Source organism: Silene latifolia, chromosome 5, assembly GCF_048544455.1.
Source record: "Silene latifolia isolate original U9 population chromosome 5, ASM4854445v1, whole genome shotgun sequence".
Lineage (NCBI taxonomy): Eukaryota > Viridiplantae > Streptophyta > Magnoliopsida > Caryophyllales > Caryophyllaceae > Silene > Silene latifolia.
The window spans coordinates 51,945,135-51,951,134 of NC_133530.1; the positions used below are offsets into that span (position 1 = coordinate 51,945,135).

The 6,000-nt window shown below is 37.7% G+C and overlaps 1 long non-coding RNA gene across 1 annotated transcript; it reads right to left on the reverse strand.

The window, feature by feature from the left end:
* Positions 1-998: 998 nt before the first annotated feature.
* Positions 999-1,490, reverse strand: LOC141656107 (uncharacterized). Its single transcript, XR_012548344.1, has 3 exons — positions 1,370-1,490; positions 1,152-1,281; positions 999-1,044 (listed from the first exon to the last, which is right to left on the reverse strand). It is a non-coding gene; the product is annotated as an uncharacterized LOC141656107 (long non-coding RNA).
* Between the last annotated feature and the right edge of the window lie 4,510 nt (positions 1,491-6,000).

Sequence of the window (6,000 nt, forward strand, 5' to 3'; positions counted from 1 at the left end):
AACACCATACATTTCAACCCAACACCTCCCAATTTCTCAAACTTCATTTCATATATTGAAAATGAAAGTTTTACAAGCTAAGCTATTCTAAATGTTCAAGTCTAAATGTTCAAGTCTTACAAGCTAAGCTAACCTCCCAATCATCTTACTTGGAAGCCAACACCGGCTCCACTCCCCCCATGTGGACCATGCGGATCATTTGGATCGTAATTGGATCTAGGTCCGGGGTTACAACCTTGCCACCAAGTCTCAAACATTTCCATTCTTTCCTTCATTTGGCGGAATTCTTCATCACGTTTGGCAAGTTCTTCATCACGTTTGGCATCACGTTCATCACGCTCTCTTATTTGACTTTGAAGTTGACTAATAATTCCCGGTTGATACGTGTTCTTTGGGAATTGTTGAAGTCGATCTCCTACGCGTTTTCTCATAGAAAGCCGGTGTTGAACTTCCGGTACCATACACTTGCCCTTTCTTGAAGCCATCCACCAACTTATACCATATGTCATTATCCGGAGTTTCTGGATTGGCGGCTTTTTCTTGTTCAAATGCTTCCTACAATATTAAACAAATGGTTGTAAGTTAATATGGTAACCACCTTATATACGACATTTTAAAAGAGAGTAAATTAACAAAAATTAAGTGTTACGGAAACTTACATATAATTGCTTGTCTTTTGGCTTAGTCCAAATTCTAACCCCTTTGTGGTCAACCCTGGAATGCGTGTCCAGAAACAGTTCTGGTACCGTCGCAATCATTTGTGACTTCTTCTTTCCTCTCGAATGAAAAAAAAAAAACATACATGTTAGAAAATCAACAAAAAATCTAACATAAAATAAACATGTTGCATTGAAAAAAAAAAAGTGTGAAATAATAGACAAACTTACCCCCAACATACGATTCCGTAACGATCGTGAACCCGCGAAATGAGTAGGCTCGTTCACGGCGTCTTCCTTTCCTCCTCTTTTGTTGAGGGATGCTTGCTTAGACTTCTTTCAAAAGCGGGAGTTTTGGTATGCTTTATTAAGCCTTCATACTTGTCACCTGCAATTACACATATGAAATCATAACTAATAAGTTACTGATATTATTTATAATATAAGAGAGTATATACTAATTAATACAAATAACAAAACAAGTTAATTAAATACCTTTCATGTGCTCTGGTTCCTTTGGGCGCCTAACTACCTTCCAAATCACGTCCCGATATCGTCGAGTACCGACTTCCTCGTACCTGATACGGACATTCCGTTCTTGAGACGGTGACCAAGCATATGCTTGCTACAAAAAAAAGCGACAAAATTTCATATTAGTATTTATAAAAGTATAACCTTGGTTATTAAAACAAAGAATTACGGAAAATATATACCCGAAAGTTATTGAACCACGCATCTCTTTGTGCTTGAGAAGCTTGTGTCCACGATGTAGGAATTGGACCCACGAAATTAGTCTTCGTGCTTTTCGTGACACCTCGTACCACGCAATCGTCCATAAACCTGCATTTATTTTGAACATGTAAAATTACAAACAATTATTATTTTAAAAAAAAAATACAAAAAAAACAAAATAGTAGACTAATAAAGAATAAAACTTACCATAATCCCGCCGGCTCAAGAATCATCTTATGATCCGAAGTGTACCGTATCGGCACCCGTGGTGTCTCGTCGGTAGCGTCGGTCTCTCACCGTCACCGTCATGTCCGCATCGAATCCTCTTGCACAAACTCCTCCTCCCGCTCCGGACGCGACTCTCTGTCCTCCTCCCGAGCCGCCTCCACGCTTCCTACCTCGACCGCTCCACCATCTCGCAGTAATACAAATAAAAATTAACACAAATAATGATAAATGAAAATTATACGAACTTCTAAATTTTAATTATTTACTCTTGAGGAATACAAAATTATACCAATTTAATCATCTTCATCTTCAAACCCCTCGTCCTCATTCTCATCCTCTTCCTCATCGTCATCATCATCATCATAATCATCTTCATCTCCAAACCCCTCGTCCTTCCTCCTTTTCTCCTCCTCCCTTCTCCTCCTCACCTCATCTTCCCCCTCCTCTCCTCCTCTTCTTCCCTTCTCTCCTCCTCCTCCTCCGCCTCATCCTCCCCGTGAGTCTCTCTTCCGCATCATAAAATTCTTCCTCTTCCATGTCTTCACCATCTTTATTCTCATGCTCATAGTTGATTTCATCGGGTGGAGACAAAAGCGTTTCATTTGAAACGTTTTCTTCTTGGAAAAAAGTTGTATCAACTTGTGACCGTGCCTTCGTCTTAAAGATTGCACACCACGCATTTTGATTTCTATCATTTGTTGTGCTTGGATAAGTAGCAAAATACACTTGATGAGCCTGATGTGCAAGTATAAATGGATCATACTTAGAGTATGTTCTAGTACGATTCACTTCTACAAGCTTGTATTGTTCATGTACTCTCATTCCAGCCCCAGAATTATCCTTCCAGTCAACCTTGAATAAGACAGTTTTATAAGCTCGGTCACGTCCACTATAACTAATTTCAAATATATCTTCAACTATACCATAGTATTCGTTGTCATCAAGAGAAGAAATAGTAACCCCCCAATTGCACCTAGCCTTACCTTTACCGTGGTTGAATGTTTGAAAATTAAACCCATTAACCGAGTATCGATTCCACGTTCTTACCATTTTTGAAGGACCAAAAGCCAAACTTCTTATCAAATCATCTTGAATATTCAACTCAATTACATGTTTCTGAAACCATGATGGAAATTGGTCCTCATGTTTGTCCCAAACATCATCCTTACTTATATTAGGATTCCTCTGAATGAAATCATTAACAAACTGTGTTTCGTATGGCTCCAAGAGGTCACAATTAGATAGCACGTAAAGGTGGGCACGATTATACTCTTTATCATCCAAATATCGTGTTTGCCCCTTTGATGAACACCCTTCATCATCTTGAGTTTGAAAAAATTCGGGTAAACTTCCGTCTACTTCATCCGGTTTCTCAACATTCAAGTTTTTTGCTTTGGTTTCTATATGTTTTTCAAAGTAAAGAGAACAAAAGTTTGCAATCTCTTCCGTTAAATAAGCATTGCATATAGAACCTTCCACCCTAGCTTTATTACCAATTTTTTTCTTCAAATGATTAAGAAACCTATAAAAGTTAATGATGAGTTTTATTAATAATAAAGTTAACATATAATAAATAGATTAGTTATTATTATTAATTTTAATTTAAAAGTAGCTAGATTATCTTAATTACCTTTCAAATGGATACATCCACCTATATTGGACGGGTCCCCCAACTTTGGCTTCATATGGCAAATGAACCGGTAGATGCTCCATGGAGTTAAAAATGCAGGAGGAAAGATCATTTCAAGCTTACACAATATCTGTGGTATTTGCTCTTCCAGATTTAATCATGTCATCAACACATATTGAAGAGGCACATAAATCTCGGAAGAATTGACTAATCTCAACAATTGCATTCCAAACGTTTGTCGGCACGAGGTGTTTCAAAGCAACGGGTAATAATCGCTCCATGAATACATGACAATCATGACTTTTCAAGCCTTGCAACTTGACTTCTTAAGATCAACACATCGACTAAAAATGATGCATACCCATCAGAAACTTCAAATTTTGTAACCACTCACACAATACTTTTCTCTTAGCTTTGTCGAGAGTGAAAATGGATGTTGGCTTAGACCCGTCGCCGCGAATGTGTAATTTGGGACGATGACAAAATTTCTGCAAATCTTTTCTAGAAGCAATGCTATCACATTTTTCACCTTCTACATCCATGATCATGTCAATTAGTTGCTCAAAGAAATTCTTTTCTATGTGCATTACATCCAAATTATGTCTTATCAACATTGTCTTCCAATAAGGAAGGTCCCAAAGAATGCTTCTTTTAAACCAACCGTTTTTCTGCTTTTTCAATTCTTTAAATTCTTCCTCGGTACCATCAATAGGGGATGGTAAATCACATACCGTCTTCCATATCTCATCCCCAGGCACTCGTTTCGGAGGGGCATCAAGCACCTCTTTACCTTTAGTGAAAGCTTTCTTGTTCTTCCTATGTGGATTTCCCTCTCGTAAGAAGCATCTATGACAATCAAACCAGCTTATTTTCTTGCTATTGGGAAGCCAAAATGCTTTACTTTCCTCCATGCAACAAGGACATGCTTTTTGTCCTTGTGTAGTCCACCCAGATAGCATACCATAGGCGGGAAAATCATTTATTGTCCACAAAAGGGAAGCTTTAAGTTGAAATTTTGTTTTTTAGACACATCATAAGTTTCCACCCCAACTTCCCACAAATATTTCAACTCCTCCACCAATGGTTGTAAATAAACATCCAAATTACGTTTCGGGCTTTTTGGTCCGGGAACAATAAGTGACAAGAAGATAAATGGTCTTTTCATACATAACCAAGGTGGTAAGTTGTATGGTGTGACCATAACGGGCCAACAAGAATACTTCCTCCCAAAATTACCGAAAGGATCAAATCCATCCGTACACAAGCCAAGTCGTACATTGCGGGGTTCCTTGGCAAAATCGGGATACATCGATCAAATCGTTTCCATTCTTCCCCATCACTAGGATGACTCATCTTCCCTGGAGCACGTGGGTTTTCTTTGTGCCATCTCATTTGTTCGGCAATGTTTTTGGTGGCATAGATTCTTTGAAGTCTTGGTGCGAGAGGAAAGTAAAACAATTGGTTACATGCTATTGGTTTCTTACTCTTTTTGGCCCTCTTACTACCGTTGCCTTTTTTCAACACCAAAACTGTATCTCCTTCACTTGTCTCATATCTATCCGCCCCACAATCTTTACATTTGTCAAGCAAAGCATCATCTTTCCAAAATAGCATACATCCTTCGGGACATGCATCAATCTTTTCATGCGGTAAATCAAGACCTTTAACTACTTTTTTGGTAGTATAGAAACTTCGGGTCATGATATTATCATCGGGAAAAGATTCCTCAAGGAACGAGGCAATGCCATCAACAGCAACAAATGGCATATTGAACTCACATTTCAAGGTAATTAGCCTAGAAGCGGCTTGTAACAATGTCATTCTGCTTCCTTCATACAAGGGTTTTTCTGAGGCTTTTAACATGTCAAGAAAGGCTTTTGCTTGTGGGTGTGGCGGTTGTTCTTCGGAAATAGTTGTATGGTCATCACTATTAAAAATAGTGGAATCCATAGCATCAACAACCATCTCTCTATATGGGTTCTCATCATTTTGTATTTGTTGGGTGTGAGTTTGTTCATGAATTGGAGAATATGCTTCTCCATGTGAAATCCAATTGTAATAATTTGGCTTAAACCCGTTTATAATGAGATGTTCTTCTACTACAATGTCAAGCTGGTATTTCAGGTTTTTGCATTTGGCACAAGGGCACCTAAGTTTTTTGTCTACCAAGTCATATTCATCTTGTTGTTTAGCAAATTCAATAAACTCGCTAACACCCTTTATAAATCTAGCGGTAGGACGTCTTTTCTTATTGGAATGGTCTAATCTTCCTTCATACATCCATGAACGTTCCAATCTCTTCATTTTAATCTAAAGAAGACCCCAAAGAAATTTAAACATTTTTAAAAAATAACAATAATATTAAATACAAAATTTAAACATTATACTCCACATTATACAATAAACATATGAAAACAATATATAAATATTGTCAATAAGTAATCCATCTTTGAATGGGGTCCTTATCACTCCAACCTAAACCCGTCAATGTACGTTTCAAGTCACTAGCAAACACACTTGTAATTTATTAATGAGGAAAAAATTCGGCAAAGCAATTCCCTTCGTTCTCCAAATACACATATACATGTATTCGGAGAACATTAAAGGGATCGCCACCAAACTCATTCCTCATTAATAAATCACAAGTACGTGTTTACTACCTAAATGACTTGAACGACAAAGACGATCCCAAAATGGGGACTATTCAAGAATTACTCCTAATGAGTAATTCTTGAACGGGTACTAAGTCAACAT